The sequence below is a fragment of the Pelobates fuscus genome, chromosome 1 (assembly GCF_036172605.1).
Source record: "Pelobates fuscus isolate aPelFus1 chromosome 1, aPelFus1.pri, whole genome shotgun sequence".
Lineage (NCBI taxonomy): Eukaryota > Metazoa > Chordata > Amphibia > Anura > Pelobatidae > Pelobates > Pelobates fuscus.
In genome coordinates, this window is record NC_086317.1 from 253599408 (window position 1) to 253623796 (window position 24389).

Consider the following 24389-nt stretch of genomic DNA (forward strand, 5'->3'; position numbering starts at 1 on the left):
CCCCAACTGCCGCACAGGGGTGGGGGCCGTGGGGAGGACAATAGGTTCTCCCTTTATTGTTATTCAGGGCCCCCACCCGACGCACACGGGTGGGTGTCGGGGGGGGAGGACACTAGGTCCACCCCCCATTTTCATTTAGGGGCCCCCACCCACCACTCATGGGGAGAATAGTAGGTCCACCCCCTTATTGTTATTTATTGCCCCCATCCGCCGCTCCGCCGCTTTAGGGCCCCCATCCGTCACTCACCGCCCAGAGAGGAGGATAATAGGTTCACCCACTTATTGTTATTTAGGGCCCCCATCCGCCGCTCAGGGGTGGGGGCCGGGGGGAGGACACTAGGTCAACCCCCATGTTTTCATTTAGGGCCCCCACCTGACGCTTTAATCTCAGTGTTGGCAATAAATACGTTTCTTTCGAGCTATAGTTTGGGCACTTTGGTGCACTAGAGTAACAAGCAGTGCTACAACTTGCATTACCTTGTCTTGACATTAATAAACTGCTGCTCAGCGCTAACTGCACATACCATGAATATTTGCAGGTTACCAGCAGAATATAATGGAAGAATCAGGATTGGTCAAAATATTTTTTAATCTTTGTCCTGGTGTGAGGAGAGCACATTGCAAATCTTGGAGATTTGGAGGATATGCAGCAACTTAATAATATTTATTTATGCTTGTAATTTAAATATATTTTCTTTATAATGCATTAAAATGATGTAAAATTGCTTTGAGGCACCATGATTATCTGTGTCTGCATATATCTGATTATTCTAAGGACTGTCTGTACGTTGCGTTTAAAAACGCTTGTCTGCAATGTGAGTAAAATAAACTGCACGGTCACCAGCAGAGAGGCTCATAACAGTTTAACAGTGATACTCTAAGAGGCTTGGGGTGGGTCTGTGGTTTATGGCAATTATCCAGAGGGAGGTAGGAGTAGAATCAGCCTTCTGTCTGCAGCTACTGATTTACAGAACACACAGTGGACAGGAGTGAAGGAGGAGGAGAGAGATTAAGAAAGAAAAAAGTCACAGTACACCTGAACAAGGAGTGGCTAAGCCTGAAAAACAGGATCACGTTGAAGTTTCAACATGGCGTTTTGACAAAACTCTGTTGAAAAGTGACTTTGTTTTGGATTTTTTTTTTTTTATATTGAGTCTGAGAGAGTGTATATCTGAGCTCAAGATCTGCACGGGGAATCATCATGTTGAGAAGGAAGAAGTGGTACTGAATCAAAGGAAAAAGGTCCCTCCTTACATTTGGAAAGGAGAGAAGATAAAGTCGCCTCTTAGCTCTCCGAGGAGGTAGGTTCACACTGTAACCTGCACGATACATTTTAAAATCCAGAATTAGTCTGATTGATAGAGAAATCTCCGCAGATTTCATTAACCAGGTGCCAGAACACTGAGAGGTAACATTTTTAATTTAGGTTACTATAAAATGATTCTTATTTAAAAACTTGTAATTATCTTAAATATATTTCCTGCTTAAGAAACTGTTAACTAGTCAGAAGTGTTCCTTTATACCAAGCCACAAAGTATCTTAAAGACTTTACTAAGGAAATCACATGACGTCTGTCGGTGAGTTTAACCTAGTTTCAGTGTATATCACATATACCTATCATGGTTTCTTGATATAGCCATACCTTGCCGCCTGACCTGTTAATGTGACTATGTGACGTTTTATAAATCTGATTCCATTCTAAGAATTGTAGTAATGTCTGTATCATTTTATGAACATCATTTAGTGTGTGTGTAATTTCTAAGGCAATCTTCTTTATTCTTTATCTTCTTTTCCATTCGGTTCTAAAGCTCCAGTTAAACAAAAATGCATTTAAGGGAATATTTCTATAGATAAATTATTAAGTAACTCTGGACTTGTTACAAATGTATGTACTGCATAGAGTACTTTAGTCTTCTATGGGTCAAAAGTCAATATATGAAATGAGTGAGCGTCATGTTAAAAGATGGAGTTTGGGATCAATTTTTTTTATATACTTAATATATACTATTTTTACATATTTAATATACTTACCATGTAATATACTGTGTAATAATCGTTCTTTTTTTATATCAGATCATATAACAGCAGACAGTCATGTATTCATTACTTCGCATATTATAATTATAGTGATTGATTTCAATCATCTTGTTTAAAGTTGATAAATATGTTTCCTCTAGATACAGCACTATGGAAAATATTGGCTCTTTATACATAAAGAACAGACACATAATTTGGCCCATTCTAAAGCTAGAGAACACAAAATGTAATTCAGTAGAATATCAGTTCTTGATTTTGGTTACATTTCTTCTGTTTTACTTGACTTGTTATTTAAAGAATGATATACATAGACTGGACTGTTTAAATGTGCTAGTTAGGGAGTCAGTCACTAAACAGTGAGGGTTGTTGAGCTGGTAATCAGCCTAAAATGCTTATGCCAAAACAGAATTGAATACTTTTTCCAGTTTGGTTGTCTTGTCCTGATATTTTGCCAAGGCAGTTGTCAAATCACAGCAACACACTGTGGAGTAAGTCAACCCTTAAGCTGTATAAATATGTGCAATAGAATATATCCGGTAAAGAGGATTGTGTGAAAGGGAACAATTGTTTCTTATTTTCTTTCCCCAGTGGATTTCAAGTTTGCATTGGGCATTCATATAGTGACCGCTGGTTTTCAGGAACAAGCTCAAAGCACTCTTAGTTTGCTATACCCATATCTCAATCATATTTTACTTGTGACTTCCCCACAAATAGGACCCAGATAATGAAAAACATAATGGCATCTAAATACTTCAAATTGCTTCCAGGCTTAAGGATGTGTCTTTCGGGTGCAAACAAAATTACTACCATCTGATCTTTTTCTGGGTATAAATTGTAAATGTACAACTAATTACATTGACACTCATGTTTCAGAGTTGAACCATGAATAATTGTTATAGGGATATGGACTCCATTTACAGATATGGTGTCTTAATGTTCAATGTTATGAAGGCAATTATGCCAATGAAAAAGCTTTTGTGAATTTTGTGTAGTAATTGTACATGTCCTTTGGGGGTTAAAAGGGCTGGTATGGCTTAAAATTACTAGAGCATGATGCTGAATTATATCCCTGTTTCTTTTAAGGCATTGTGATACTTTACATAATGTCTCTCTATGCATCAGTTTTTGTAAACTCCGTTCTGTAATACTGTGTTGAGATCATCTTTTTGGTGTTTTCTAAAAAAAAAAAAAAAAAAATCGAATGTACCTCGACAAGTCTGTTAATTTGCAGCAGTGAAGTGACTTTAGCAGATTTGGATGTATCATCCCCAGAACTGTTAATGGACACACACATTTTGCTTACAAGAGCAATACCATAAGATTCCAACACCAGGATATTGTACCCTTTTCAAAATGCAATATTGAGGTTGTGTTTATGTTTACGCACAAGGACACCTTATAGCATGCCGTTTGTATTGCATTTGCCTACAAATTATTTTTAAGAGTACTTTTATTTCTTGTAAAATTAGCAACATAATTAGGACAAAGTGTTATTGTTGGTTGTAGATGGAGACGTACTTTGATCTGTAGATGTATGTTGTGTAAGATTGAAAATAGTGCAAGGCGGCTGCGCAGCGCATATACTGATTTGCCATAGATAAGTAAATTATTGTGAAATGGCATGTGGCAACAAACTGGGGTGGCTAAATATATCTGGGGAGCCTGTGTCCCCTTTTATTTTGTCATCCTAGATAGATCAGGTAATCAGTTATTTAAGTATGCGGGAACTAGAGTGATCCTAAATTGAGATAGATTATATGCTGTATCCACTTTATTGAATAGGTTGAAAGGATAAAACATTATATTTGTTGCAAGCGCTAAATTAAAGTTCTGTAATGTTGGTGACAATTGCTGTGTGTGGACTTAGGAAATGTTAAGACATCAGTATGTCTCAACAGCACATTGTAAAACTTACCACTGGCAGACTTTTAAAATGCCTGTGAGACTGAAATTAGTGTTTATCTTTGTACCTAAACAGTTGCCTGAAACAGTAACTAAACAATTAACTTTGAAAGAGAAATTTGACTGTTGAATTATTTGGAAAATTGTCAGCCTTAGGGATCGATAGCTTGAGAGCTATGGGCAATTGCTTTTAAAAAACATATTCATATAAAGCAAGACCATTGTTTATTTACATAGAAAATGCAAATATGATAATTGTTCTATCTGCAACATGTATTGAAGAGTAATCTGACTCTATACTTAATTACCATTTTAAGTGGACACTTAAATCAATCTAGTCATTATAGTTTACACTACAGGAGCCGTTGACAATTAGATGAATCCTGCTTAGCCAAACAAGTATTTAAAAGTGTGGAATATATGAATACACATTTTTACACAACTTGGCGATTAAAAATAAAAAATCACTGACTTCCTTCTAGATTATGATCAGTTGTAACAACAGATGCTCATGCCGTAACAAAGGTATTTGTCGTGCTGTATGCGTAGTGATATCTTTCCACACCTACATGTAAAGAATTGTATGTAGATGTCCTTTATTGAGCAATCTTAGTTACATAGAACCAGATCTAATTCACTATGATCAGATTTCCTTTGTAAAAGGTTTAATATTTCTAATGTGTTGGGAACTCGAGAAGGATGCGACTGCTTAACCCCTTAAGGACCAAACTTCTGGAATAAAAGGAAAAAATGACATGTCAGACATGTCATGTGTCCTTAAGGGGTTAATGAATCCCCTACAATGAGGGTAATAATACAAGTGCAAAAAAAAAAATGAGCAAAGGCTCCTTTCCAGGTGAGTGTATTTAATGAAATCGGTTACAAATGTCTGACCAGATTCACATTGTAAATTGCCAGGAATTTGAAGTGTATTTTAAAATTGAAGAAGACAAAATAGCTGGAAAAGAAAACCATTTCCAAGTTAGTTCTGTTTTCAAATGGTCTGTTCTGGTCTTACATTTAAAATTCGTAATTCTCACTTTAGTGACTAACCTCGTGAATGTTTATTGTTACAATACATAGAAAATATGTTCTGAAAATGGGAGTGATGTTGCATTTAGGATTATAAACCAGACCAAAGTAGCTCCTTTCAAAAATTGTCTTGCAGTTTCTTAAATTTAGTTGTCTAAGAACTCTGTATTTTTAGATTGCAATAGGACCAAGGGTGAGGCAACTTATTTATTGTTGTGTAAATGTGATAAATAGATTTGAATTCCCTGAGTTCATGTACCGAGTAGAAAACTATTGATAAGTAGAGGGTACTTCACCCATAGCCTGAATAGACTATAACATGGCCAAGGGTTAAGCTTGTGAGATGAATTGCCTGTTGGCATTTCCTAACATATTGTAGCCATTAGAGCGGGTATCTCAAACTCAGACCTCCCACATGTGCTGAACTACAACCTCAGTGATTCTCTGGCCATCTGCTGCATTAAAACATTTCTGGGAGTTGTAGGCCGCCACCATCTAGAGGACCAGAGTTTGAGACTACTGCATTAGAGGCTACAGATAACAAAGAGTCCAGAGCTAAATCAAGATTGTTTCAGGTGTTCAGTTGAAGGCAAGTCAAAAATAGATATGCACAAAATAAATCAGGCAGGCAGAGGGACACTGGAAAAGGTTCAAGAAAATGGAGTGCAGTCCAACCTGAAATGGGTATTGGGGCTCATTTAAGAAGAGTATTGGGGAATCAACTCCAACAATTGATCCCAGCTGATGAAAATAATGTAAAAATGTATGATAGCGCTGGATCAGAAGGGATTTTGTCCACAGGAGAAATGTCACCCAGCCGCCTGTAATGCACATAGCAGATAAACCTGGAGCTGGACTGCACATATAGACAACCAAACACACCAATATGTGTCACCTTAGTACACAACAACCACACATGCAACAGAATTCTGGCACAGGGAAGTGTCCTTGGGCACAGGGGAGTGCTGGAGGTAGAATTGTCATTGGTGTGAGAGTGATAGATAGAAAGTGACAAATCAGTTCTGATTCATAAGAAACATTGTTTTAATGTCAAATGAATATTATGATTATGATTGTATAATCTAAACTGTAAACTTTAAAAATGATAACTTGATGGCCCAGGTGATTCAATAAATACAGTGGCAGTCACAATGTGAACATGTAACTACATTGAAAGTTTTAGGTTTCTGATGGTTTATTTAATTTAAAAAAAAATCTGATTGCAACACATTTTCTGGACTTCCCCTAATCAGAAACCGTGACTTTTCAGATGATCATCCCTGTAGCTCTACTATCCTGTTTCCTGATTTAAAACAACCCTACTGTCTAGTCATTGTTATATGTTGGTGACATTGTGTTTTTTTTTACTAGCAGGGTTTATTCCACCAAAGCCATGGCCGTAAACACTTGGTGTAACATCCGGCTCTTGTGTACCAATATAAACGTATATCTTTATAAATCATTATACCGGCAACTAATCAGGCATGACATTATTATTTTAGACTTTTTTTTTAATGGATACAATTTTGTTTGTATGTTATGTGTATAAGCAGGTCATAAACATAAGGATTCCATTATAGAGAGGACAAATTATACCCTGAAAGAATAAATAGCCAAATAATGAACAAGGCACCGTATTGATACTGAGTTTGCACTACTAGGTGAACTGTTCATATTAAATTCTTATTTAACCAGACATTAATGGCATAGCTTCCAAGTATCAAGTAGTGTTGTGCAAACTTTGACAAATGATATTTACGCAGTCACAATTTTGTAAACTCATATTGACTGCAAAATTATTAGCTTGAAAAAAAATAACATAACATTGATAGATCGGGTTTATAATTGACCCATTTACTGTGGTGGAAAAGTGTGCTATGTTATGTCTAGGAAAATGAGATTCCTTCTCTAGACTGGTCTATAAGACAAGTATATCTTGGCTTAGTCAAACGTTACAAATAATTTAGCTCATTTCGCATTAATGCTAACAAAGAACTAAAATTCTTTGTGTTTCTAACACGCCGCCCATATATTTATATTTTAAAGTAAAAAGCACCTTTAGTCTGTATTACAGGAACCTATATCACTGATTCAAGTGAGATGATCAAAGTCAAATTATTAAGCCCTACCAAGTTTATTACGTGTGTAAAGTTGCCATTACGCTCTCTAAACATGTCCATGACAAGGTCAGAACCGGATAAATGTATTTGAAAACATACATTTTGCTGATGCATATACATAGATTAAGAAATATACTTACTTGCGTAGAGAAGAAGCACTTGTGTGTTCCCGTTTGAGTGCCAGGCTCTGCAAAGGAAGTACAATTTCATTATTTAATCTAAAATATCTTACATTTATAATATAGATAAACTGAAAAGCTCAACAAAATATGCCTTATCTTCCAAATCTGGTTTTCTCTATAATGTATTGTAGTTACACTGACATATAGACATATAATATTGTGTGTATATATATATATATATATATATATATATATATATACACACACACACACACCATATAGCAATGTACACTAGTACAGATAAACAACATTCATCCTAAACAATTATCCTGCAGATTAATGTGGACTCTAAACTATTTCTATGCTATTTGGTCTGTGATCGGTTACACGAACTAGTGAAGGAGATTTTTCCTTACTGATGTTTATCATCCTTAACTGTCTGAGCACCTGATAAATTAATTTAACTAGAAATGAAAGTTCAGATACACACTGAAGGAAAGAAATGAAAATGAAAGGAATAATAAATATTCTTTGCTATTCATGACATATTTGACATACTGTATATTGTATACAGTATGTATAATGAAGTACTGTTTTTCCATAATGCTGATTTCACATAACTATTCTAAGAAACTGACAGCCAAAATAGATGTTCATTTTGCTGTAACAATGCATCAGCGATTTTTTTTGTGTTAAATTACATTTTCAGGACTTTGTATACAATTGTAAGACCCCTTGACTAGATCACTCCTTAGTCATGTAATAATTTTGATCAAATAAAAAAGTGTAGTAGAAGTAGGCATACAAATGTAGACTGCATTATCCTTGCCCGATAATTTTGATAATGTAGTTTTAATAGATCATAGCTCTATAATATAGAGCAATAACCATGAACGCAAGACTAAGGCTAACCCTAAATGTGACCCTAACCCCAAGCTAATGACATGAATGACCTAATCATAATTTGAAGCAAGTAACTTTTTAAAATGACAAGAATCTGACGCAAGTAGAACCAACAATAAACTAAATCAAGCTTTAAGATTGTGGCACTTGAGCTGATAAACTTAAGTTGGTATCACTAGTCAAAATCATAAATATGCTTTTAAACAAAAGTTATAATAAGCATCATTAGAAAAAATAATCATTAAAAAAATCAGTCTTCTAAAAGATAACTTAGATGATCAATTTAGAAAGTTCTTAAACGAAAAATGATCAGTTTCTAACATTCTCTCTTTTCCTTAGTGACCGTCTTTAACAAAATTAATACACAAAAACATCCGTATTAGGGTTATTTGGAAGTTATTTTAATTCTTTCAAAAGGAGGACATGTGTTCCTGCAAGCAAGTAGTCAACAGATTGCATTACTCTGGGGCGGGAAGAAATGGATTTACCAAACCAAAACAATAAAAAAAAAAAAATGATGATTGATTTATAACATGCAAGTCAACTGACAATCAAACCAATCCCCAAATCTGAAATCACAATGTGTATGCTTTGCCATAAAATGGATTTTAAAATGACTTTTGGATGTGAAGGGAGGACCTTTGGGTCAAATATAATCAAACTGATTTTTTTGTGTGCTCACAATTCACAGATTTCTGATCTTTATCAGTATTACCTGACCTATGACAGACTCTATGTCTTGCAACTCCATTGCCACCATTGATAACTAGCATAGCATGTGTTCAATCTGTGGTCACTGGTAGTAAACACCTACAAGGATATTCTACAGTTTATGTAGTTTGACAGATTATTTAACTGCATTTATTGCAGTCTATTGGGGGTTAATGTAGTGAGTAATACCAGGCCTGGAGAAAATTGAGATTGGGGGTCACCAACATATGCCCAAACCCACACAGTGCAGGGGAGAGGGGTGGGATACCTCCCCGTCCTCCTTGTCAGCACGTCTGTGGCTAGTTACCTTTCAATCTAATCTTTCATTTTACCATATGATTCTTAGAGTGTGAGTTTTATCTACTGTACTTTAGCTTCGGCAGACTGTCTTATCAGAAATACAGTTCAATTAGCCTTTCCCAACATTAGCGCGAAGGTCACCATGACTTTAGCTTTTATGCATGTGTTTGATTGTATCAGGAAGACATGTTTTCTTTGCCAACTGCTGCTGTTGTGTCAAGGGAATGCCCAAATTAATAAATCACTATTTATCTTATATATCCCAAATTAAAACTCATACATTTAATTATGCATTTTTTTCACTGGAAGTATATGTTAAACGAGCTTGCAAAAGCCACAGATCTCTTGTCTACAGCCTTTGCAAGCCCTCCTCTTCTAACCCTGCCCAGACATTCTGTGTCTGTCCAATCACAGATTTCCCAATACAGCTCAATGAGAAATCTTTGCAAGACCATTGCCCTGGGCAATTGTTGCCTCTTGAGTTTAGCTCCACTGAGCTAACCATACCAGGAAGTAACTTAAATTATTTCCTGACATCCAGGGTGTGTAGCAAGATTAATTTATTAAGGTACCAATTTCTATTGAAATCTGAACGTTTTGTAAAATAAAAAAAGGACTCCCTCTTCACACATAATGCACTTTAGCATGCTGACATGCTTGGAGTGTGCCTCTAAATTGTATTTGTCCCTTCATAACACTTTCTCCAAATCCATATTTTGTTTACAATGTTACGAATATTAATCATTAATGATACCAGATCTAGAAAGTCACAAGATTATGTAATGCACTGAATTCAAATTATTTTGAATGATCAGTCGTTTGATACTGAAGAGGCTCCTTTTTACAGCACAATAAAACAGATAGATATGCTTTATTGCTAAAGGGACACTCCAACATTAGAAACAAATTCACAAAATATATTGTTTGTACTGTTGGGGTGTCCCTTTATTTTTTTTAGATCTAGGGCACCCCACTGTTTCTCTTACATCGTTTGGTGTGAAGTCAACATTGGTGAGAGAGGGCACAATACAGTCATACTGTTATAAAAAGGATTTCTCCGTTGTGTACAGGTTACAGGAAACATTGTGCCATTGTAATTTTGAAGCTGAATGTTAGTGTATATCAGATGTGTTATCATTGCAAGCTTTGAGTAATTAAGATGTGTTTCAGTGAATTATTAACTTGCTTGGATATTGCTTTGAGTCCAAACTGACAAAATGAAAGCAGGAAAAGGAATTTTCTATAGATATGTCTATGTAGTTCTCAAAGACTAGTTATAGAAACACTAAAGACACCAGAACAACTACAGCTTAATGTAGTTGTTCTGAGGAGTATAATCACTCCGTGCAGGCATTTTCATGCAAACACTGCCTTTTCAGGGAAAAGGCAGTGTTTACATTGCCCCCTAGGGACACCTCCAGCAGCCACTCCTCAGATGGCCACTGGAGGTGCTTCCTGGGGCAGTGCTGCACAGCAGGCAGCACTGCCGTTCATGGAGATGCTAAATTTACCTCATAGAGATGCATTGATCCAATGCCGGTGCATTAAAATAGGCTAAAGCAAATGTTAAAAAACAGCTGATAAAAAACTATACCGTGTTCTGGATAAAAAATCCAGAAAAGTTATTGCACATGTATAGTAATAAAAATGTGAATCAACGTGTACCCCCAAAATGCATTCACTTGCCTGTCCATTCACTTGCCTATTAAGATTTTGATGTCTACTTACAAGATACTTCGCAGATCTGGAACTCCTGCACTCCTGCCCTACTACAGCCCATACCTTGAGAATTTACAGTCCAGTTCAGCCACATCAACCTTTCTTTGTTTACAGCTTCACTTACTATCTGTAACGGACCGTTTCAGCATAAAAGGGGAAAAATCCGTTTAGGCGATAATCCCCTTTTCTGGAGACAGGCACAGCTACTGCAGAACACCACACTCCTGATCTGGATACGAAATAACACTCCGAACTGGAACAGCTGAACAAGAAAAGCATACAATCGGCTTACACTCTTGGCAGTCAGCTTACAATCCAATCCCCCCCAAGAACGAGACGACACTTCATTTTGAGGGTTAAGCAGGAACTCAAGACTGGGACACCCAGTCTGGCTTTTATTACCAACAAGTACATACAGGACACTCCCAGGGGGAGGATGAAATTAACCAATCACATGGATGTACCTCCCACACATTTCCTCCCCTTAGATTAACACTTAACACAATTATACTGTACACCTTTTTCCCCAATTCCTGGATGTACCCCAAATACATAGGCTACACCTCCAAAACAGGTATCCCCTGATAGCCCTTATTCAGGGGGACAACATATGCAAGAATCAGCCCATTCGGATAAATGGTTCAGGAGTTATGGGACTTTAAAGTATTGACCGACCGCATGGGTAAAGTATCCGAAAACAGTTCCATGCATTTTGGCCCTGCGGTCGGTCACAAACAGGTGAATGAAACATACGAATTACTGGGGTTATAGAGACTAAGGGGAATTCGTATGAATCCCCTAGTTCGTACGTTTCTTTCTACCGAACGGCGGGCCGTTCGGTAGTTTCCCCACGAAATCCTGGAAGTCTGGAGGTCTCAGCGGTGTTTGCCTAGTCGAGTGTCCGATTTCAGTTCCAGACACTCGACGGCAAAACACCGCTGTTCGGCAGTTAAAGATGGCCGCCGCCACGTGGTTGTTTCCTGAATGGCGGCCACCCAGAGGACACAGAACACATTACATGATTGCCAATTACCCGTTTGCAACATTGTTGCAAACGGTAATTGGAGGCACACTTAGTCCTGGGTGGTCTGGTTGTTCGGTAGTTTCCTCCATACAATGAATGGAGTGATTCTACCGAACAATCAGATGAATGCTGTACATATATATAACCCAGGTAACTGCATACAACAATACATACATGACATTAAAGTATTAAAGGCAGGATTACTGTACTACGCTCCACAGTCTTAAAGGGACATTAGTCCCAAAAGTCCCAATATGTCCATCGCTGATTTTAAAGGGCCAGTAGCAGCAATATAAATTATTACCTGCCCAAGTATAGTTTTTCCAGTACAATATGTCCAGGGGCCATAGTCGCAGGGCAGGAGGCTAGCAACCAGGCTTCTCCAGTTCACGGTGGCGAAGTTGGTTTCGCCACACTATCCACTACCAGCAGAAAGCCTTACTGTCCAGACTGTCAAAAACATGTATACCCTTCTACAGCCTCCCAATATCCCTATATATAATCGCTTTTTTTTTTATTTTGGTCCAGCCACATACCATTTTATTCAGCTACAGCCCACCTGTGTTCATTTACATCCATCCAAACCCACCATGATAATTTGCACATATAGTCGCCTAACTCGGCAGCACTGCCTGTTTGATTGCTTCACTTGCTCTAACATTGGGCAACTTTTTGTAGCCTCCAAAACACACCAAATGTCATCTTCCTCTAGTTAGTTGTGTCACCTACCATCATATTAGGATGTAGATTATGGGGTTCAAATATTTAAGAGGGTATCATGTCTCATGTATGCTGATTCCAAAACATTCTAAATGTGTCACATTTTAATTTTCCTCCAATTGACACATAATGATATATCGTCATACAATACACAGTGCAAATTAAATTCTAAAAAATATATTCTAGAAAGTATCTTCACTTATAATATTGGTCTCTCACCCCAAAACATAACATGTCTGTGGATTGGATACTTGACTAGTGTTAGAGTTGTCATTGCAGTAGATGAAAGATTGTGTGTTATGTATTCCCCTAAATTTCTCTTCTTTCTCTAGTTTTACTCCTCCATTTCATTTAATGTTCCAGGTCATGATATCATAGGAGTTTATTAAAACCTTGTGACAAAGGGTTTTCTTGAGTGTGCCCAATGACAGGGTGTTTGAAATGTATTACTAAATAACAGGATCACTTTTAAAACTATAGATAATATTTCATGTGTAAATTATTTCTTGTTTTCTAACAATGACGTTGAAAGTTAAAGGGATCCTATAGTGCCAGAAAAACAAAGCAGTTTTCCTGGCACTATAGGGTTAATAGGTTCCACCCCTCCCACTGGGCTGAAGGGGTTAAAAACCCTTCAGCCACTTACCTGAATCCAGCGCTGATGTCCCTCAGTGCTGGGCCAGGCTCCGCCCACACTACTCCTCCGCTGACGTGAGTCAGCGAGGGAGACCTAGTGCGCATGCGCAGCAATGGCCGCGCATGCATTAGACCTCCACATAGGAAATCATTATTCAATGCTTTCCTATTGGAAAAATCTGACGCTGGAGGTCTGTGAGGACGTCCAGTGTCAGATAACGGACCAAAAGTCTGTTTGGATTCTGGAAGCCCTCTAGTGGTTGTCTGTTAGACAACCACAGAGGTCAGACTTAGAGCTGCAATGTAAACATTGCATTTCTTTAACATTGCAACACTAAGTGCAAAAGGGCCACAGCACCCAGACCACTTCAATTAGCTGGAGTGTTCTGGGTGCCTACAGTGTCACTTTAAAGGAACACTCTAAACACCATAGCCACTAAAGCTCACTCTAGTGATTATGTGGCGAGGAGTGCCTTGGCACCCTTCACTGTAAGTAGTCAAACCATTTGCTAATGGTTTTACTTCTTACCTGGGCTCCACTAGACACCAGTCACCTTCTCTATAGAGAGCGATAAGCTCCTAAATTGAGCTTTTGTTAACTCTTCTGAGCTAAAACCCTGCCATACAGTGTCAGCTGATTGGCTGAGAGTGTCATTTTGAGGGGGTACCAGAGCCTTTAACTCCTTAACCCCTTATGACCGGAGGGCGTACTATTACGTCCTTTTAAAAGCGTCTCTAAACGCCGCAGGGCGTAATAGTACGCCCTCCGGTTTTTTGTAACTTACCCGGTCGCCGGCGGTCCCACGCCGGCGATCCCACGCCGGCGATCGCGGTTGGGGGGACTCCCAGGGAGCCCCCCGCAACACCTCCGTCCTCCAGGAGCCCTCCCGGCCATGTGAGAGTGAGGTCCTTGGGAGGACCTCACAATCACATGGCCGGGTTAGCTGGCTCAGGCATTGCCAGCAGGGGGACCAACTGTAATGACAGTTGGTCCCCCTGCTGGCTGAAAATCAAATTTAAAATTGTTAAAACAGTGTAAAAAAAAAAAATTATATATATATGATCTAAGTATATATATACACATATACATACACACACATACACCGTCTAGGTGTATTTTAATATTAATATATATATAATTATATATATATATATTAATATCAAATTACACGTAGACTGATACTGATTAAATATATATATAATTATTGTTATATATATATTTATAAATAATATAAAAAAAAATGTAAATACGTAAAAAAATAAAATAAAAAAATAATTAAAAATAAAATATTAAAAAATATATAGATGTGTTTTATTTTGTTCTAACTGTATTGTGATATTAATATATATATATTTATATCAAAATACACTTATAACGAAATAATATATATATCTATATACATAAATATATACGTATATATCACTATATATATACCTATATATAAATAAAAATATTACAAAAAAAAATATATATATATATATATATACGTATATATACACATATGTGTATATATACAAATATTAATTCTACACATATATTTATGTAATAATTTTACATAATTAGGTATCCTAATTAATTACAATTAGCGGGACCTGCCTGACAACCCATGCCGAAAGTAAAGGGAATTTAATTTGCTAGCACTATATTTAACCCTATAACTTTCCAAGACACCATAAAACCTGTACATGGGGGGTACTGTTTTACTCGGGAGACTTCGCTGAAAACAAATATTAGTGTTTCAAAACAGTAAAATGTATTACAACGATGAAATCGCCAGTAAAAGTGAAGTTTTTTGCATTTTTCACGCACAAACAGCACTTACACGGACGATATTATTGCTGCAATACTTTTTACTGTTTTGAAACACAAATATTTGTGTTCAGCGAAGTCTCCCGAGTACAACAGTACCCCTCATGTACAGGTTTTATGGTGTTTTCAAAAATTACAGCGTCAAATATAAGGCTTGTGTTTCATTTTTTTCACTTTAACATTCGCCAGATTGCTTACGTTGCCTTTATGACCCTATGGTAGCCCAAGAATGAAAATTACCCCTATGATGGCATACTATTTGCAATAGTAGACAACCCAAGGTATTGCAAATGGGGTATGTCCAGTCTTTTTTAGTAGCCACTTAGTCACAAACACTGGCCAAAATTGGCGTTTTTTGCATTTTTCACACACAAACAAATACTAACGCTAACTTTGGCCAGTGTTTGTGACCAAATGGCTACTAAAAAAGACTGGACATACCCCATTTGCAATACCTTGGGTCGTTTACTATTGCAAATGGTATGCCATTATGGATGTAAATTTATTTCCTGGGCTACTATACAGTCTCAAAGGCAACGTAACCAATCTGGCGAATTTCAATTTCAAATGTAACGCGCTATATTTGACCCTGTAACTTCCCAAAACACCATAAAAGCTGTACATAGGGGGTACTGTTTTACACGTGAGACTTTGCTGAATACAAATATGTGTATTTTATTGCAGTAAAAGCAAACAGTATTATGACATTGACAGTTAAAATGTCATGTAGAACTAAAAAAATGAAAAAAAATCTTATTTTCTCCCATTTTTTCATATTAAATTATGTTTCATAGCTAAAATATTTGATATTAAATGAAAGCCCTGTTTCCCCTGAATAAAATGATATATAATAAGGGGGGGGTGCATTTAATATGAAAGAGGTGAATTACGGTTGGACAGACATATAGCGCAAATGCCAGGTTTTGTTTACATTTTGTTTCGTTCAGAACTTGTACATTTGGCTGCGGTGTTAAGGGGTTAACTAATTGACTTGTGTATACACAATTTCCAGGGTATGTTCCCATACCCTGGAATTGTGTATACACAATTTTACCAATTGCACGCAAAATGTATTTATTGCAAACAAATGTAGTTTGCTATTGGTGCCCATTTTATTGTGGCCATTCTGCCTCTGAAGCCACTATTAGAGCACCAACTCATTGGGGCATGCAGTCTTTGCTCTGGTCGATGATGGAATCTCAAGATCTCATCACCAGCTCTCTACTCTCTTGCAACAGTGAGGGAACTGCAGGTCTGTACTAGGGATCGACCGATATTGATTTTTTAGATCCGATAACAATAATCTGTGAACTTTCAGGCTGATAGTCGATAACTTACCGATATTCTGTACATTTACCATTTAAAAAAAACAAAACTATTTCTACACAAATCTACTGTTAACTGAACATGTTTATTATTTATTTATTTTTTTTGCAAATCTTTTTTTATTAAGGTACATGCACAAAATATACATGCCAGTCAGAATTTTGTATGTTTTCAAGAATATATGTGTAGTGAATGATGTGAGAGTATTTGATTAGTGAATGCAGCGTGTGTGTGTGTTTGTGTAGTGGATGCAGTGGATGTTTATGTAGTGGATGCAATGTGTGTGTTTGTGTAGTGTGTGTATAGTGAATGCAGAGTGTGTGTTTTGTGTAGTGTGTGTATATAATGAATGCAGAGTGTGTGTTTGTGTAGTGTGTGTGAAAAGTAGATGCAGTGTGTTTGTGTAGTGTGTGTATAGTGAATGCAGTGTGTAGTGGGTGTAAAGTGAATGCAGAGTGTTTGTATAGTGTGAAATGGGGGGGGGGGAATTTGTATAACTTTTTAAAAAATATATAAAAAATGTTTACATTTTGTTTTAGTCCCCCCTCCCTGCTTCTTACCTGGTCAGGGAGGGGGGATATAGTGTTCCCTAGGGGGCCCACAGCGGTCCTGGGCAGACCAGCACATTCTTACTTACCCTCCCAGCAGCTCCCCTGTCTAACCCTCGCGGCTTGCGTGCCGCGCGGAGCGTTGCCATGGTAACCCGTGGCAACGCTCTGACAGCCGCGGGACTCGCAAGAGTTAGACAGGGGAGCTGAAGGTAACTGCTGGGAAGGTAAGTAAGAGTGTGCTTGGCCCCCCGGGACCCTGATGGAGGCCAGGGTCTGCATTATCGGCAATATCGGTATCTTGATTGGCCGATACCGTGTTGTCCGATGATATCGGCCAGACCGATAATCAGCCAATCCCTAGTCTGTACCTCCACTAGGCGTAGATCACTGCCAATGTTTCCTCCTGGTCACAGACTGAAAGGAGCATTTATAGTAATGTTTACCTGTTATGGCACTCATTCTCCCCGATCCAACAATTGGGCAAACGCTGCACTCTGCCCAATAAACCCACCTGCCTAATATAATGTAGGTTCCCCACAAAACCGCTCTGATGCGTACAGGCCTTTAAATGTGGCCAGCCTAAGGCACACCTGTGCAATAATCATGCTTTCAGCATCATAATCATGCTAATCAGCATCTTGATATGCCATACCTGTGAGGTGGATGGATTATCTCGGCAGAGGAGAAGTGCTCACTAACACAGATTTAGACAGATTTGTGAACAATATTTGAGAGAAATAGGCCTTTTGTGTACATAGAAAAAGTCTTAGATCTTTGAGTTTAGCTCATGAAAAATGGGGGCAAAAACAAAAGTGTTGCATTTATAATTTTGTTCAGTGTAAAATAGCATGATAATGGCACTTTTTAGCCAAATAGCATGTGTACTAGTTATTGTGCACACTAATATTTTAAGATTAACAACAGATCACTTAAAGCTAGATCAATGTGTAAATTAAAATTTGATCTACAAAATAAAAAAGACTTTAGTGTATTTCTAAAGAGGTAGCTGTGTTTTTTCAGAAAATATTACAGGGTGTAGATTCTGCTGTAAATCAGAGAGAGTATTCATTATTTAGCCAGGGCTCAACAGCTGTATTCAATTGCTGTGTGTCTTTCACAACCTACTTGTGAAAAAATCCAAGAAATTTGATACAAACATAATACAAAAATGTTTTCCTGCGCTGCTTCCAAAGTTACTGCGAGATTCAGTAGCAAATCCTTTGCATCCTCAGCTAAGAAATACCCCACTATATCACTATGAAAAGTAAATTCTTTTATTTTAGAAATGTTAATAGAGAACTCATTGGTGACTGATAAGAAATATTATCCTATTTTTTATATCCTCTTTGCCCCAGAAACTAGAGACATGGAGAGAAACAAAGAACAGAGGAAAGTGTCTAAAATATTCAAAAACATTTTTTTTTTCCTTTATGAGCAGTGTGTTTTAGCAAGCACTTTTTTTTATTTTTCAACCAATTAAACAATTAGAAGTAGACTTCTGCACAAATGTTTCAGGTGGTACAAACAAATCAAATGCCTTATTAATTTACGATTGTGTGAATCGATCCACCACGATTTACCGGTGGAGTCTTCTTCTACAATGAATAAGACTCAACAGGTAAATCCTGAATGGATTGATTTGTTCGGGCATAGATGAAAAGGAATTTGATTAATTTATACCACCTGAAATGCACTTGTTCACGAGTCCAATTACAAGGTTCTAAGTATACATAACATCGTCTCTGGAGAATGTCATTCTTCTGGATCCTGCATATCTCTCTGAACTGATTTTTTTTCTTTACAGAGACCTGTAGGGATAAGCTAAGATAATACATATAAATGAACAATCATGGTTCTGTATAATTTTTTTCAGACATTTTGTTGATTTTTTTTTAAAGGGTTCTAATATAAAATGGAAGGGAATTAAAGAATATCAAAAATGTTTTACGGCCTGGATAGAAATACACTAAATATATCTATATATTAATAGCACATTCATTTTAAAACTCTTCGACTTTCTGTCTGGATGCATTGTATGTCATTGCATTGATTGTGTGTTTTGTATTTTTGTAAATACCATTTATAGCGGTTTTATAGGCAGTTCTAGCAGCATGCATTTTATGCATCTTTTAAAGATTATTGGTGGAATATACTTTTAAACGAACATTCTATTTGATTAATATTTAAATCTCTTTTGAAAGCTTTTTGATGTATTTACACTTTTTTTCTGTAACTGCATATTCAAATATTCATGAATCTAAAAATCAGTTTCAAAAAAGTTTTTGAAAAATTCATTAACTTCCTATCTTGAGGTATAGTCACTTTATAACTGACCTGTCATGGAAAGACAATTGATAGTAAAGATTTCCCACTGCATAATGTAACCGATATGCAAATTATTTGGTCCATTATTTGTTTAAGGCTCCCCAGCAATGCAATCCACAAAAATAGTAATTTATGCCAAGCATTGATAGCACATAAATATAGGACACAGTTTTGGGTAAAGATTACTGTTCAGGAATATCTAATTTTGTGACATATGTTATTGTGATCAATATATATATATTATGGGTGTAAGAGCAGTATGGGGGATGTAGTCCGCAACATCTGGAGTGCTGAAGGTTGCCTATCCCTGCCCTAGACACACAGTACATAACCCAGAGGGGTGTGTGTCACATTGAAAAACACTGTCCTTGTGGACTACAGGGTTAGTTCAGGAGATGGTTGTTCATTATTGTGTAGATCAGGGGTAGTCAACCTGGTCTCACCTGGTCTCACACAAACACAAACACACAGCACCCTTCGCACACACACACACACACACTGCCCCCTCCCACACGCTACACCCTTCACACTCAAACACTGACCCCTCACACACACACCCTTCACACACATTGACCCCCTCACACAGACTGCACCTCTCGCACACACACAAACACACAGCACCCTTCACACACACACAAACAGACACACACAAACAGACACAGACACACTACTCCCTTCACACAAACACACACTCACATAGAAAAAAAAGTAGAATAGAAAAAAATGGAAAAAAATAGATAAATGTAAGTACATTTGCGATATAAAATATCTTACTGCGTCACTGGTGGGCGGTAAGGATTTTACCATCAACAAAGATACAAAAGTGGGCGGTAGGTGTTAAAAGGTTGACTAATCCTGGTGTAGATTGTCAGTTATTCAAAGCAAATTCAAATTGAATTTAAAGTATAAGACAAAACAATGGTCATACTGGAATCATAGCTAGCTTTGAGCATTTCCTAACATATCAAAATCACATTGAATTCACATTATAGGGAATAGCCCTAAAGGAAATATTGCACAGTGGTAAATTGTAGACTTGTCTAACTCTCTAAAAAGTATTATCTGTCTTGGACCGAATGATCACATGTGATAAAGCAATTTATTTACGTATACAATATATTAATACATTTGTGAACTGGAAATCAGAAATACAGCCTTTGTCAAAATACCTGATTTAGAAAAAAAATAGCCAACTCAACTATTTATTTATTTATTTATTTATTTTAATTTAAGATCTTAAATTCCCTGTTTAGTGAATAAACCTCGGTGATTAGACATTTGCCTTTGAAAGAAAATTTGTGCAACCTTGCTTTCTAATATCTGCCATCATTTACAGGATTTAAGCCTTTAGAAATCTCATTTACAGTTAAAGGTTTTACTTACGGTCAAATATTGTAATTACTGTACTGTTTGCAAAGTTATACTTGTTATATCATTTAAAGCTTAAAATCATTAAAGTGCATTTGTGCTTATGTGAACACATATACTCTTGCTACTGAAAGAAAGAGAAAGACGTCATTTTCATTTTTCACTAATTATATAATTTGTGTTTTTCTAACGTGTGTGGATTTTATTGGTTTTTCAAGCTCTAAATGCATTTTTAAAACTACTTGTTTAGCTAGCCTATAATAGTTACATAATCCCCTCTATGAGATTATATAGCTATAATTGAGCAAATCAGGCCAGTGCTCAGAAACGGTAAAGAACAGGTAACAATAAAATTGTCTTACCTACCCCTTGACTGAAAATAAGCTTTTTGTTTTGTTCACCATAGTTAGGTGTGCTCTGTTGAAAACCATCTTGTAAAATGAAGGTAGGTTACTGGTTTGCAGATATAGGGTTCTTTAACCCCTGATTTCTACATGGTCCTGGCATGCTAGCAAGGTTTGTGCAGAAAGCAGATTGTGCATGAGGACATGCAGCATCTAACAGATTCTCATAGGAAAGCATTGACTCAATGCTTTCCTACAAGGAAGACCTAATGCGCTCTCGCCGCTCATGCTTATCAGGTTTCCACTTACGATGACGTCAGAGGAAGCGGACATAGAGCCAGTGTCGAGGTGCCTCAGTGCTGGAATAAGGTGAATATTTAAATCATTATTTAACCTGGACGCGGGGGGAAAGTGGGCATAGGGCGCTGTAGTGTTAGCAATGGAGCTTTGTATTCTTAACACTATAGTGTTCCTTAAAGAATAGTTACGTTTTACTTAGTCTTTCCTAATCCATATACAAAATGTAAATCTACATCAATATAAAAAACAAGAGACCAAAATAGTGTAATACGTAAAACCACTTAAATTAAGATCAATTCAAGGTTAAACTCACAAATTCACGAATGGAAAAAGGCTCATCAAATAGTATTCTTGTCTTCTGTGCTGTTATAGAGTATCTTCATACTATGTATAGAAGGGAAAAAAAAAAAAAAATAGCCATAGTGCAACACTGTAGAATCAAATTCATACACTGCTTTATTAATTTGAACTTACAAGATGTAAGAATTAAAAAGGCCCATCATCACTTGTAGATCTTGAAAAAGGTGCAGCTTGTAGTAGAAAACAAATTCTTCCAAGTATGATGAATAGGGAATATAACAAATAGATTAAAATAACAAATGGTGTAGCGCTAAAAAGGCCCTACGCGTTTCGTCTTAATTCTACGACTTCCTCAGGGGGTTCCAAATACATGCAGCATACAGCAAACAATACAACCCACTCCATTATAAAGCCCATAAAGTCAATCATGTGACCTGTCTCTTCCAATCCTGTGTTCAAGTGTCCAGCTGTTGGAATTAATTCTCCCGCCGAAATCCTGTTAAGGTCCTTAGTTCTGCGGCAGATTTCAGCTCCATTTCCAGGTTTGCAGCACATCGTGGGTTCCACCTTGTAATTTCCTGCATCTGGTTTCCATCCCACTTGAGCACACAATAATCTCTCAGTCAAAATTGTTCTGACCAAAGTATCCCATCATTTATTGCTGCTAAATCCAGTGGTCTCTACTCTCCTATTTTTCCTTGACCTTTCTGCTGCTTTCGACACTGTTTATAATCAACAACTTCTTCTCATCCTCCAGAGTCCCTTGAGACTCTGTTCTGTCCCGGTTCTTCTCCTACCCCAGAAAGTGCTCTTTCACTTTCTTTTTCTGGATCTTTCTCTCTGTCAATGTTCCCCAAGATTCTTTCCTTGGTCCCCTACTGTTCTTGATCTATACTGACTGCCTTCGTAATCTCAGCTCTTTTAGCTTCCAATATCACTTCTATATGAATGACATGCAAATATATCTAACTTCTCCTGAAATTCTGCTGTCCCTCTTGTCTCTGATGGCCTCTCTGCTATTTCTAAATGGATGGCAGCTCATTTTCTTCAACTTAACCTGTCCAAAACAGAACTTCTCATCTTTCCTCCTTCCAAGAAAATGGCATCAGCTCTACATCACAGGCTTGCTGTCTAGGTTTTCTCTTTCTTCAAACTCTCCTTTACCCCTCATGTCAAGTAACGTGCAAAACTCTGTTGCTTCCATCTCAAAAACATAGTTCGCTTCGGCCCTTATCTAACGCCGGATGCAGCTAAGGGACTGGTTTATACCTCCATCATCTTTTGCCTTGACTACTCCAATCTGCTGTCTGCTTCTCAATGGTCTTACACTTTTCCAGTTTTCCCCGTTACAAGCTATAATAAATGCAGCGGTGAGACCCATCTTCCTATCCACCTGCACCTCCCGTGCCAGTCCTTACACTGGCTTACCATAAGATTTATTGCTCAAATTATAATTCTGGTGCTTGCTTACATATCTCTACATAACGCTGTTCCTACCTATCCTCACTAATACACAAGTATGTCCCCTTAAGGCCTATACGCTCCGCCGCAGAACTACGTCTGTTATCTGTTTGTACTCATACCTCTGACGCCCACCTTCAAGCCTTCTCTAGGACTGCGCTGTGCCTATGGAACTCCCTTCTTGTTTGAATATCACCCAGTCTTAGTTCCTTCAAAAGATCATTAAAAACTTGCTTCTTTAGGAAAGAATTTCCTTTACGGTTAATAGCTTTCCATCATCGTATCTTGGTAACTCATCTTGCATCATCTTCTGCAACTGTGACATCCAATTAACTAACCCTTCATTGTAAACTATTCCAGTAATCTACTTTCCCCCATACATGAAATACATGCTACCCTTACCTCGTGTCACTTTATCCCACTACCTTTAGAATGTAAGCTTGTTTGAGAAGGGCCCTCAACACCCTCTGTTGCTGTGTGCCTAGCTTGTCTTGTTGCAATTACTTGTCTGTTAGACCACCTCTGGAATAGCACTGCAGAATTTCTTGGCGCTTTATAAATAATAATATAAAATGGGATTCATCTTATATCCAGAGAATATTATTTAATTTTTTTTCCCTTAACCTCCAAAGAAGATTAATTGACTTTGAGCATTGGGCAAAATAAACATTTTAAAAAAAAAAGCTCCTATTGAAAGGTATTGTGACTGTAGATATTATAAAAGGCAGTTAATCTGCCTTTTAGAACATATGAATGAACTGTACCAGCTTCCAACAAAGATTTACTTTTTTAAAACTTACTTTTTCACTCTACTATTTACATTGCAAAGCACACCTCAGGCTTAGTAAATAGCTGGAGTTTTGAGTGTATTTGCATTCTATGGCAGTTGTGTAGCTTCAGGTTTTATCTACTCAGTACCTGCCATGTTCCTTGGGATGCCCTCTTAGTTTGGGGTTGGAAGCTCCCACTTGACACACTGTTTCAGGTGCAGAGCTGTTGTTGGTTTCCTGCTTGCAGGTGTGGGCAGTTACCTTCCATGGTGACAGTGAGAGAGTGGGTGCCTGCCCACTCCATCTAATAACCCTTTGTTCTGATTCTGAGCTGTTTGCTTACAAAGACAGAAGAATGTAGCAGAAAGACGTCAGAGGGTAAAATACCGGTCCATGTATCTGCATTCCATCAAAAACAAACTCGATGTGGACAGAGAAAAGTATCTTTGGGCTCTCATTGTGGTATGACACATGAACACAGACATAGTAAGTACTTGTAAGCAGTGTAGAATGATACCATTAAAGGACCACTATAGTGCCAGGAAAACATACTTGTTTTCCTGGCACTATAGTGCCTGAGGGTGCCCCCACCCTCAGGGTCCCCCTCC

At 37.5% G+C, this 24389-nt stretch overlaps 1 protein-coding gene across 1 annotated transcript in view; it reads left to right on the forward strand.

The window, feature by feature from the left end:
* Positions 1–904: 904 nt before the first annotated feature.
* The window catches only part of NCMAP (non-compact myelin associated protein), an 81373-nt gene continuing 57888 nt past the window's right edge, over positions 905–24389 (forward strand). Inside the window, exon 1 of the mRNA XM_063444562.1 lies at positions 905–1301. The gene's annotated coding sequence lies outside the window, so the exon portion shown is untranslated. The remainder of the gene's footprint in view (positions 1302–24389) is intronic.